The following is a 13,171-nucleotide window of genomic DNA, read 5'->3' as shown; positions in this document are numbered from 1 at the left end:
ACTCAGTCCACGTCCTGGCTTCTTTGCCGTCATTAGAACGCCCAGCAAGAGTCAAGCAGTCAGTTCATCATCATCATCGACAGCAGTATTGATTAAATGCTTACTCGGTCCCGAGCGCTCCCCACAGTGCTGAGGCAATTACAGAGGGAGAATGAAGACTAGAGACTTGCTCTCAAAGAGTGTATGGTCTGGGGGACTATTCAACTATTCTCTCTGATAGTGATGTGCCATCAGGAGAAACTTGAGCCCCCTGAGGTAGAAGGAGGTGGCGAAAACTTTCTGTCCACAGAGGGAGGCCGTGTTGGTTCAAGCAGAGCCCAAAGCCGGTCACTTTTAGAAGTTGGGTGTACCTGCCCTAGACTACCTGGGTTAAAACAATCTCTTAAAATGGTTAATCCTTTCATGGACAATTGAGAATTCATTTTATCTTTCTGAAGGTGAAGTAGACTGATGACTTTGAAACCCTCACTTGTGCTCATAATCTGCATTCTTTGTCTGCCTTTCTCTTTCACCATGATCTTTAGGAAGTCAAGAGAAGCAGCGTGGCTCAGTGGAAAGAGCCCGGGCTTTGGAGTCAGAGGTCATGGGTTCAAATCCCGGCTCCGCTAATTGTCAGCTGTGTGACTGGGCAAGTTCATTTAACTTCCCTGGGCCTCAGTTACCTCATCTGTACAATGGGGATTAAAACTGTGAGCCCCATGTGGGACAACCTGATCACCTAGTATCCTCCCCAGTACTTAGAACAGTGCTTTGCACATAGTAAGCGCTTAACAAATGCCATTACCATTATTATTATTATTATTATTATTATTATTATTATTATTATTATCTCAGACCTAAAGTTCCGACGGACACTTGCGGATTGGTTTTGCCAAAACACTATTTCTTTCATGGAATTTTAGGGAGGAAAGGTTGCCTAGTAGAAAGGATGTGGGACTGAGATTCAGAAGACATGGGTTCTGGTCTCGGCTTTACTGCCAGTCTGCTGGGAGACGTTGGGCAAGCTATGAAACAATAACAATAACAATGACTGTAATATTTGTAAAGTGTGAATAATGTGCCGGATGCTGTTCTAAGTGCTGGGGTGGATACGAGCAAATTAGGTTGGACCCAGTCCCTGCCCCACATGGGGCTCACAATCTTAATCCCCGTTTTACAGATGAAGTAACTGAGGCGCAGAGAAGTAAAGTGACATGCACATATCTCATAGCAGATATGTGGTGGAGTCTGCTAACTTCTGATTCCCAGGCCCGTGCTCTATCCACTAGGCCATGATGCCTCAGTTTCCGCATCTGTAAAATGGGGGATAAAATCCCTACTTCTTTAGCCTTGTAGATTATGATCCCCGTGTGGGATGGTGTCCGATCTTAGTATTCTGTAACTACCCCGGTGCTTAGCACAAAGCGAGGCATTTAGCAAACCCTTAATAAATATTAAGGAAGTTTTTCTGACATGGGAAGCAGTGTGGTGTAGTGGGAAGAACCTGGTCTTGGGACTGGGAGAACCTGGATTGTAATCTCGGCTCTGATTTACTTGCTATGTGATCTTGGGCAAGTTGTTTAAGTTCTCTGTGCCTCAGTTTCCTCATCTATAAAATGGAGATTCAGTAGCTGTCTCTCCACTTCTTAATCTGTAAGCATGATGAGGGACAGGGACTGTGTCCAACCTCATTAATTTTTATCTATCTCAGTGTTTAGAACAGTGCTTGACACATAGAAGTGTTTAACAAATACCGTAATTATAATTTATTATGATATATATATATATATATCAGGCATGACCTCTATTGCTTATGGTAGATAAATGGCTCATTGCTCTCACTGTGGAATTCTGAAAAATGATAGCCACACGTTAACTTAAGATTTATTGAACGTCTTGCCTCCTTGAGCCGCCTCAAAGGGGTGGGGAGCGAGGGATTGGGGGAAAGAGTTGTGTAAACGGAAGAGTCAATAAAGATTTTTAAGCCACACACAACAAAAGGTGGAGAAAAAAGTTAGAGTGCTCTCCTCCCAGGTGGTTTTGGCGCGTAAATGGATATCTGCATATTTCTGATCCTCTGATTCTGTGAACTTATCGAGATGCCGGTAAGGGACAAGGATATCGAAAGAAAAACACACCCTTCCTGTGGGAAGCAAGGTCAGGAGCACAAGGACATTTCTGTGAGCTGCTCCCAGTGACAGTCTGTGACTGAATGTTCTGTTTGGAAAAGAGATCCGTGGTCAGAGGGGAAGGTGGCTGACCACAAAACCTGATACACTGTCCAAACACGGGTCGCTTGGCTTCGGGAATAACATCCACGTGACTGTGACCTAGGTGCAGGGCCGGAATTCTGCCTGAAGGGACAAAAAGAAGAAAAGCCCATCAGGAAGAGGCTGCCCTCTGCAACAAAAAACAGGCCTGGGAATAATGGAATAAGGTGGTGGCCCGTTTAAAATTGAATTGCGGTACTCAGAGCTTACCGCGAGCTAAGTGCTGGGATGGGTACGGGGTTATGAGATTGGATGCAGTCCGTGTCTCCCTTGGGGATCACAGTCTAAGGGAAAACTGGTATCTTTGGGCCCATTTTACACCTTTCCACATGTTTTGTTTTGTTGTCTGTCTCCCCCTTCTAGACTGTGAGACTGTTGCAGGGTAGGGACCGTCTCTATATGTTGCCAACTTGTACTTCCCAAGCGCATAGTACAGTGCTCTGCACACAGTAAGCACTCAATAAATACAATTGAATGAATGAATGAATTTTACAGATGAGGAAACTGAGGCCCAGAGAGGTTAAGAAACTTGCCCAAAGTCACACAGCAGGACTAGAACACAGGTTCCCCCAGGTCCAGCTTCTTTCCACTTGGTCCAAGGGACCTGCAGAACAGAATGGATGGCACCTTCTGTTTTCTGTTCACTTTCCTGAACAGGTTGGCTAGCAGAAAGAGGAATGTGGACCTTCAGCTTGTGTTTCACCAATCCCAGTTTGGTCGCTGATGAGTCATTTGGGCTAAAGTTTATCCTCCTGTGGGTCCAGTGGATGGTTTTGCATTCCGGAGGCCCAGAATTTGAGGTCTCAGCCCATTGCCTGGACCCATCCTTACTCTGGATGCACGGAATCCAAACACCTAAACCAAGCACAGCCCCTTGGTTTGGCCTTGGCTTCTTCTACTCCCTGATTTGGTCCTGACCTCCCTCTAGACTGTAAGCTCACCGTGGGCAGGGACTATGTCTGTTGATTGTTGTGTTGTATTCACCCAAGCACTTAGCACAGTGCCCTGCACACAGTAAGCACTCAATCAATATGATCGAATGATGTGGGACAGGAACTATGTCCATCCTGTTTTGCCTGTATCCACCCCAGCGCATAGTACAGTGCCTGGCACACAGTAAGTGCTCAACAAATATCACTATTATTATTATTAATGCGTAGAACTCTGTGGTGGCATGGAGATGGGAGAGGAAATTTCTGGGGCCCCACTTTGTCTCTCCTTCCCCTTCATTCTTTCTGGGTCAAATTCTCCCTGGCATGAACGGTAGCTCAAAACTGGAAACCCTTGGTTCAGGGGAGTGACTGTGTAGTGGTGGAACTCCTATGACTGCCTTCAGATCACGTTGATGATCACTATAAGCTCGTTGTGGGCAGGGAACGTGTCTATCAAATCTATAAAATTGTACCCTCCCAGCGCTTGCTACAGTGCTCTGCACATCAGGGGGGAGACTATGTAATGGTGGAACTCTGACTGCCATACGATCACGTTGATGATCACTGTGAGCTCGTTGTGGACAGGGAATGTGTCTACTAGCTCTTATCTTGTACTCTCCCAAACGGTTAGTACAGTGCTCTGTTCACAGTCAGTGCTCAATAAACACCATTGGTTGATATGGGGTGCTGCTAGGGAATGCCAAAGCATAGCTCATTCTAAACTTGTGGGATCAGGTAAAGTGGGGGTGAGGAGAAGCCCCATACTTGAATCAATCCTGACAAGTGAAAATAATTGTTCTTGTTATACTGGGAAAACTTTATTTTATTATTAATTTTTTTGATAAGAATATATCAGGTAGCCCTGTTGCCAGTGTCAAAAGCAAAGTTAACCCTTGATTATTCATTCAATCATATTTATTGAGTGCTTACTGTGTGCAGAACAATATACTCGAGAAGCTACATGGCTTAGTGGAAAGAGCACAGGCATATGGGTTCTAATCCTGGTTCCACCATGTGTCTACTATGTGACCTTGGGCAAGCCACTTGACTTCTCTGTGCCTCAGTTACCTCATCTGTAAAATGGGAATTAAGACTGTGAGCCCCATGAGGGACAACCTGATTACCTTGTATCTACCCCAGCACTTAGTGCTTGGCACATAGTAAGTGCTTAACAAATACCATCATTATTATATTATTATACTAAGCACCCTCTCAGGGTCACACCTGGAGAGTTTCCAGTCCTCTACCAATCTCGACTATAGGAGGGAGAGTCAAGCAGAGGCATATCCATTCCATTCCTAGTTTGGCTAGTGGCTAGTCAGTGGAATATAATCTGCTACAAGTCAAAACTCACCTGTGCTGGGCAGCAGCAGCACGGGAGAGTCGAGGGCAGAAACTCGTTTACTGTGCAGAAGGAGGCAATGGTAAACCACTTCTGGATTTTGACCAAGAAAATTCTATGGATCTGCTACCAGAACAATAGCAGATGGAAGTGGGGCGTTCTGGGAGAGATGCATCCATGCCGTCGCTGTGGGTTGGACACGACTCAACAGCATGACAACAACAACAACATTATACTAAGCTTTTAGGAGAGTACAATATAACGTGAAGCAGATACATTCTCTGCCCATAAAGAGCTCACAGTCTAGATGCTCTACAGTAGTGCTCTAGACTCTCACCAATGGAGAGCTCATCTTCCACAGACTTTCTCTCTGGTCACAGCACAGTCCTCTGAAATGAGGGTTCACTCTAGCCACCACCACATGGCAAAGACCCCCGTCCCTTCCCATCTCTCCACTGGGATTCAAGCCGCCTCACCTGTTCAATATTATTTGCCATTTGTAACCACTCCCTTGTTGGGAGACAAAGGGAAAATCCACCCTATTTTAAATACACAAATGTATGTCATGTTTTATGCCGTTGAGTCGTACCTGACCATAGCGATGCATTGGACCCATTTCTCCCAGAACGCCCCACCTCCATCTGCAATCATTCTGGTAGTGGATCCAGAGGGTTTTCTTGGTAAAGATATGGAAGTGGCTTACCATTGCCTCCTTCCACACGGTAAACTTGAGTCTTTGCCCTCAACTCTCTCCCATTCCACTGCTGCCCAGCACAGGGGAGGTTTGACTTGTAGCAGATTGCCTTCCACTTGCTAGCCACTGCCCAAGCTAGGAATGGAATGGATATGCCTCTGCTTGACTCTCCCTCCCGTAGTCGAGACTGGTGGAGTACTGGAAACTCCAGGTGGGACCTTGAGAGGGTCCATTTATGTACAGTAACAGTGAATTCAAGACTTGTAGGCAGCCTTAAAGATTTTACCCCAATCCCATCTATCAGCTCAAGGAAGAAACTGTTAGGGAGTGTCATCTTTGACTTCACGCATGCCTTGTGATCTATTATGCTAAATTATGTCATGTCACTCGATATGACTTATAAACTTAGCCTTGACCTTTCCAGAGCAGTGTGAGGGAGCAATATTTGGATTCCATTCCCCTCCCACTCCTCCCCCTCCTAAACAAAAGGAGCATGGGGAACTCTTCAGCTTTGTCAGTGTTCATAAAGGACAAAATACAATACTGGAATGATAACATTGCACTTGGCTTCCCTCCCGTTTCCTTTCTCACTTGCTTCAACACCTCTGAGTTCTTTAATAGCCGATGAGCCGAGCTGCGCTTAAACCCCCTGAGAAATCCTCTTCCAGAAGACCAGACCAGGGTTGATCCAAAGTGTGAGTCAGTAAGTCATCAGTTTGTGAAGATGGCTGCAAATTATAACATCCCACTTGATCAGTATGAATTAAAGGAATCCATTTTGTCCCGCTCTTCATTTTTTTGTGGTATCAGGTACGCAGATACTATGTGTTAAACATTGTTGTAAGCATCGAGGTAGATACAAGTCAGTTAGGTCGGGCGCAGTCCCTGTCCCACATAGGGCTCACAGTCAATCCCCATTTTACAAATGAAGCAACTGAGGCACAGTGAAGTGACTGGCTCAAGGTCACACAGCAGACAAGTGGCAGCTGGAATTAGAACCCATGCCCTTCTTAAACGGGTTTTATTACCATGGTCTTAATTCTTAATTCCATGGTTCCAGGGTTTCATGATGCCTCAGCTCTGCATGTACCCCTCCACAAGGCCTCCGGTTGGTCTCTTGGTTCACTGCTGCTTTCTCTTGATCACATTTGCTTTTTCTTGGGGGGACAGTGACCCTGGGGGACAACAGGGTGATCCTGGAAGCAGTAAAAGTCCCCCAAACTCAGGTATGCTGCACACTGTTGTTTGGGGATGGGAGTCACAGCCCCTTTATCTCTCCCGCAGGCCTGCCCCTTCCTCCTTCTGTGAAATGGCACAGCCAAGAAAGTCACCAGAAATAAGTGTTCATTCATTCATTCAATTGTATTTATTGAGCGCTTACTGTGTGCAGAGCATTGTACTGAGTGCTTGGGAAGTATAAGTTGGCAACATATAGAGGCAGTCCCTACCTAACAGTGGGCTCACAGTCTGGAAGTGTTGTGCAACCCACATGAATAACTCCAGTTACATGCCGGGCCCTACCAAGAATACAACAGCGACTGCTCAGTCAGTCAGTCGGTGGTATTTATTGAGTGCTTACTGGGTGCAGAGCGCTGTACTAAGCTCTTGGGGGAGTACAATAGAACAATATGACATCCCACATTCCTTACCCACAAAGAGCTTTCAGTCCAAATGGGGAGAAAGACATTGAAATAAATAAATGAAATTACAGATATGTAAGTGCTGCGGGGCTGGGAGGGGAGATGAATAAAGGGAGCAGTTAAGATGATGCAGAAGGGAATGGGAGACCAATGGACAATTGTTTGCATGCTAGTTTCTTTTTTATTGAGATTTGTCTCCCCATATGGACCGTAAGCTCTCCCAAGTGCTTAGCGCAGTGCTCTGCACCCCGTGAGTGCTCAATTAATACTATTAATTTACTGGAGACATCCAGTCGTTATATTGATGTCAGTGGGAATCAGCCACTTGTGGACACATGGATCTCAACCCACCTTTCTCTACTGTTCCAGGATTTGATGGTTTAGTGTTCGGGCCAACGACTGGATTCATTCATTCATTCAATCGTATTTATTGAGCGCTTACTGTGTGCAGAGCACTTAAAAATGAACACTTGGATAGAGAGCTCTCAGGAAAAGGGAACTGGAAATAGGAATCTCCCACAGACGGCCAGTGGCTCGTGATTCAGAAACATCCAGGGACATGAGGTAAGAGGGGCATCTTGGGATTCCTTGGAGCTGAACATTCCCACTCTTCAAACGGGGAGTGATCCGAGAGCTTGGTCAGCAAAATTCCGACTCAAGGCGCCTCGGCAATGAGCCAAGTGCCTTACTGGCCAAACCCTCAGGGAGCCCGCATGCTAAAAGAGACAAGAAAGATAACAGCGGGATTCATTTCTTTTATGGTACTTTCTTCCGGTATTTTGGATTCCTTTGGATTCCTTCCCTCCCTCTCCCCCACCCAATCTGTGCTATGGCAGTCACTGTCGTTACTGGGGCAGCAGTGGGTAATCAATCAATGGTATTTATTCATATTTATTGAGTACATACTGTCTGCAAAGCACTGTACTAAGCCTTTGGGGGAGATTTTATTTTAAATTAAGTGCCGTTGAGCCGTTTCCGATTCACAGCGGCTCCATGGATATGCTTTCTCCAGAACATCCTGTCCTCTGCCATAATCTGCAACCTTTCTAACGGTTCTTCCGTTATCATTGTTATGTTCTCTATCCATCTAGCTGCTGGCCTGCCTCTTCCACGTTTTCCCTGGACTTGTCTTAGCATTAGTGTCTTCTCCAGAAAATTAGTCCTCCTGATTGTGTTCAAACTATGCTAATCTAAGTTTAGCCATTTGGCCTTCCAAAGATCACTTTGGCCTAATTTGCTCTAAAATCTGTTTGTTTTTCGGGCAGTCCATGGTGTTTGCAAAAGCCTTCTCCAACACCTCATTCCAAAGGAATCGATATTCTTTCTATCCTGTTTTTTCCACTGTCCAGCTTTCGGATCCATACATTGTCACTGGAAATACCGTAGAGTTGACAATTTGTATTTTGGTGGCAGTTGTTACGTCAGCACATTTCATGACTTTTTCCAGGCTCCTCATAGCAAGTCTTCCTAATATTAATCTTTGGCATATTTCTTGACTACTAGTTTCTTTATTACTGATTATCGATCCCAGGAGAGAAAAATTGTCAACTATTTTAATCTTCTCTCCATCCACTACAAACGTGTTAAAACTTCCCATTGTCATGATCTTTGTTTTCTTGACTTTCAAATGTAGGCCCATCTTTCTGCTCTGTTCCTTAACTTTTAATAATAAGCCCTTCAAATCTTCTTCACTAGTAGGGTTGTATCATCAGCTTAAGGAAGCTAGTTTATATTTCTTCCTCTAATCTTTACTCCCTGTTTGCCTTCATTCAATCCAGCCTCTCTCATTAGGTATTCGGTGTAAAGGATGAACAGATAAGGTGACAAGATATATCCTTGTCTTACACCCTTACTGCTGGGAAATCAATCTGTTTCTCCATATTCTGTTCCTATTGTAGCCTCCTGTTTGTCATATAGGTTCCATAGTAAAGCAATTAAATGGTACTGTATGCCCATTTTCTTCAATGTGCTCCAGAGTTCCTCATGATCCTTGGAGGAATACAATATAATAATCGATAGACACATTCCCTGCCTGCAATGAGCTTACGGTCTAGAGGGAGAAAGAGACATTAAGTGCTTATGAGGTGCAGAGCACTGCACTAAGCCTTTGTGAGAGTACAATACAACAGAATTAGCTGACATGTTCCCTGCTCCTAACATGCTTGCAGCCTAGAGGGGGAGGCAGACATTAATATGAATAAATAAGTCATTTGTAATGAAGTGGACTTTGGCTAAATTGCTGTGCATCCGAGAGGCCCTTGGGTTTGAACCAGAGAGATGGCCTCAAACCTGGTTGTCCAGATCAACAAACGTGCCCCAAAATAACTGCACTGAGTTGTTGAAGGGGAAGAAGCAGCACATTCTGTCCCCTCCCTCGACACTGTGATTGGAGGTTGTTTACTTTGCTTTTCCAGCTCTGTTCCAACTCTGTAAGTGCATGACCTGAAAACAAGCTGTGGCATCCTTGGAGGGAGGGCAGTGGGGCTCTTGACCCGCAGGAAACAATAGCCACTCCGCTGCATCTGCAAGGGCTGACAGAAATGGAGGTTTGCATAGCAGAAATGCTTTCCAACAGTTGTAGACCAATCTAATTATGGTTGGGATGCTTCGGACAGGGAACAAGAACTTCTCTTATTCAAGGGCCCTGGATCTGGGGGTGCATTTCTCCAGGGAATGATACCTCACTTGGTTTGTTCAAGGCATTGAGTGAGACTCCTGGTTGACGGCCTGTCACGGTGGAGGGATTCCTTCAGGATGGGCCGGTGGGGATAAGAAGATGTTGAAGAGGTTCATTGGCCCCGTCAGTGTGGTCCAGGAGGTTCAGAAAATAACTTTTTTAGAGAACCAGGATCACCCCCTTCCCCAACTAACTCCCTATTACTAGCCATGAGGTGCAGGGGCTCAGTTGATGATAGTAACAATAATTGTGGCATTTGTTAAGCGCTTACTGTGTGCCAAGCACTGTACTAAGCATTGGGGTCGCAACAAGATAATCAGGCTGGACGCAGTCCCTGTCCCACATGGGGCTCCCAGTCTTAATCCCCTTTTTACAGATGACAGAACTGAGGCACAGAAAAGTGAAGTGACTTGCCCAGGGTCACACAGCAGACATGGCAGAGTTGGGATTAGAGCCCACATCTTCCGACTCCCAGGCCATGCTATGGCTCAGTCAGTCAGCCAGCGGTATTTATTGAGTGCTTACTGCGTGCAGAGCAGGCCAGAGGATAGCATTGCCCAATTAAAGCTAGCTGCCTGTTATCAGGGCTGAAGGTTCTGATGGCTTTTAGAATCAAAGGAGAGAAAGGGTTGTTTGTTTGCTTTTTGCAAAAGGACAGAGATAAAAAACAGTCCTCCCCCAGAGAAGCATGTGAAGTTAAAGCCTATTCAAACCCAGAACCCTAAATGGACTGGGGAGGAGGAACAGGGCTTCCTGTCTTCCCTACAACCCAGACATTCTGTTTTGGTTAGCTATGATTCACCCCTAATATATTCTTCTTTTTTTTCCTTCCTTCTGGAAGAAAAAAATGGACTGGAGAGTTGAATAACTGATAGAAAAAGTCACACTTAAGGAACTTTTTAAATTCTAATTTCATTTTTATTTTATTTTGTGTACATTTATTATTATTTTTTCATTTTATTTTTAAGCTAGGTTTTTCTGCTCTGCTATCTGGCCAGGGAGAGAATAATGTTCTCTGAAATTTAGAGTGGGTGGAAAGACCGAGTGGCATCCCTCACCCAAAAGAGGGAATCTTCTGCCCCGGGGCGGTGGTGGGGAGGTAGAATTCCTTTGCTCTATTTTCTTGGGTCACCATTAGAAAGTTTGAAAGGCTTGCTGAATCCAGTATCCACTGGTATTTTTTCTCGGCATCCAGAATCTGAGTGTGTCTTTTCTCCCTCCCTCCCCTGTGGGGGTGGTCTTGTCTTGTCTTATGCCATCGAGTCATCTCCAACCCATAACGACGCCATGGACACATCTTTCCCAGAACGCCCCACCTCCATCTGCAAAAAAAGGTAAAAAAAAAAAAAAAATTCAACCGGCGTAACTCCCCGACTCCCAGAAGTGAAGGTCTTGGTTAGTAGTGTAGTAGCCCTTCTCCCCACCTTGGGCCTAAACCAAGATCTCCACTTGTGGGAGTAAGGCAGTTACACCAATTGATTTTTTTTCCCCTCCTCCTGGCTAGTGGCCTCAAAAGATTGGCCACCCTGGGTGACTACCCACCTCGCCTGTCCCTAAAAACCCACTCTAATCATATGAGGTACAAAAAGGGTCAGGCTGGAAATCGCCTTGGAGAAGGGAGGACTGCAACAATCCAAACAAAAAGAACAAAATGCAGAACTAGTACTGGGTCCAATTAATAGTTAATCCATCTCAACTGAGATTCTGCACCTGACAAGAATATTTGGAGGAATTTGTGATCGATCACCTAAATGCTGTTGCTTACAGTCGTGTTCTCTAACTTCTCTACTGGTCCCTTGGGAAATAATAATAATAATGCTTATGGTATTTGTTAAGCACTTACTGTGTGCCAAACACTGTTCTGAGCACTGGGATAGATACAAGGTCATCAGGTTGTCCCACGTGGGGCTCACAGTCTTAATCGCCATTTTGCCGGTGAGGTAACTGAGGGACAAAGAAGTTAAGTGGCTTGCCCAAGGTCACACAGCAGACAAGTGTGGAGGGGAGATTAGAACCTATGTCCTCTGACTCCCAAGCCTGTGCTCTTTTAACTAAGCCACACTACAAGGACTTCACATCCATGGATTCCTCTAAACCCCTATGGATCCTGCTGATACTTTCAGCCTGTGCAGCTTCCTGGGGCAATTCATTCATTCATTCAATCATATTTATTGAGCGCTTACTGTGTACAGAGCAGTGTACTAAGTGCTTGGGAAGTACAAGTCAGCAACATATACAGTCCCTACCCAACAACGGGCTCATAGTCTAGAAATGAATTCCATATGTTTACCACCCATTCGGATAACAATTTGGTTATCAGAGCAGAACTCCTCAAGAGATAGCATAAGCTGGAAAGAGAAAAAAGGAAGGAGTTGATCTGGGACATTTTTAGCGTGTGGAATTACAAGCATTTAAAAGAGTGTTTTAATTTTTCTGAGCACTCGGAGAGTCGATCTGTGGGTTTGAAAAAATCACTTTAGTCCCCGTTCTCTGCTTCCATTCCCTTGTTTATATACTGAGGAGAGATGGCGTTGTGAAGGAAATGTTAGCCAATGTACATGAGTAGGGATGAAATCCAAAAGCCCAATTCTACCAGTGCCTAATAATAATGTTGGTATTTATTAAGCGCCTACTATGTGCCAAGCACTGTTCTAAGCACTGAGGAGATTACAAGGTGATCCTGTTGTCCCATGGGGGGCTCACAGTCTTAACCCCCATTTACAGATGAGGTAACTGAGGCCCAGAGAAGTTAAGTGACTTGCCCAAAGTCACACAGCTGACAATTGGTGGAGCTGGGATTTGAACCCATGACCTCTGACTCCAAAGCCCGGGCTCTTTCCACTGAGCCATGCTGCTTCTCTAAGTGAGCTATTCCCTGGCAATAAATTTGGGCATTTGGGGAGGAACATTCATTTTTTTTTTCCCCAGACACTAGGGGATTAAAAAAAAATTATGATATTTGTAAAGTCCTTATTATGTGCCAGGCACTGTACTAAGCACTGGGGTAGCTGCAGGCTAATCAGGTTGGACACAGTCCATGTACCGTTTGGGGCTCAAAATCTTAGCAGATGAGGAAATTGAGGCAGAGAGAAGTTAAGTGACTTGCCCAAGAACACAGCAGACAAGTGGTGAAGCTAGGATTAGAACCCATGTCCTTTTGACTCGCACACCCGTGCTTTATCCCCTAAGCTTCGCTGCAGCTCATGCAGCAATGCCTTAAACAGTTTCCCAGTGGTTTAAAAAGGTAACACTCTTCCCAAAGTGTCCACTTTACTACCAGGAAGGAAAGCTAGGCCCTGGCAGAATTGAACTCTTCAGAAACTGAATGGGAAAAGCCGAGGTCTGGATGAGAAAGCTGGCTCTGTCCTGAACTATGCCGGGGGACTTAAATGAAGTCACTGCCTCTCTCTGTGCCTCGCCTTCATTGTCATCAACAGTATCCGTTAAGTGCAGGGGGAGGGAAGTGGTCACCTGAGCTTCTGAGTCCTTGAGGTTGTTAGGAAATTAATTAGAAAGTGATTTTAATGAGCTTTGGGTCCTTTAGACCCAAAGCATTCTGTTCATCCCAATTATTCCATGGCACTCTCATCCCCAGCGTGGCTCAGTGGAAAGAGCAGGGGCTTGGGAGTCAGAGGTC

At 45.2% G+C, this 13,171-nt stretch overlaps 2 non-coding genes across 2 annotated transcripts; one reads left to right on the top strand and one right to left on the bottom strand.

Annotated features, from left to right (window-relative positions):
- The first annotated feature begins 4,387 nt into the window (after positions 1-4,387).
- LOC119931889 lies at positions 4,388-4,525 on the top strand. Its single transcript, XR_005452193.1, has one exon. It is a non-coding gene; the product is annotated as a small nucleolar RNA SNORA7 (small nucleolar RNA).
- Positions 4,526-5,310: 785 nt separating this feature from the next.
- Positions 5,311-5,446, bottom strand: LOC119931922. The gene has a single exon (XR_005452223.1). It is a non-coding gene; the product is annotated as a small nucleolar RNA SNORA7 (small nucleolar RNA).
- Positions 5,447-13,171: the final 7,725 nt, after the last annotated feature.

The sequence above is a fragment of the Tachyglossus aculeatus genome, chromosome 8 (genome assembly GCF_015852505.1).
Source record: "Tachyglossus aculeatus isolate mTacAcu1 chromosome 8, mTacAcu1.pri, whole genome shotgun sequence".
NCBI classification, from domain to species: domain Eukaryota; kingdom Metazoa; phylum Chordata; class Mammalia; order Monotremata; family Tachyglossidae; genus Tachyglossus; species Tachyglossus aculeatus.
Note: the sequence above shows the minus strand (reverse complement) of the source record. Positions and strands in the feature narration are given on the sequence as shown.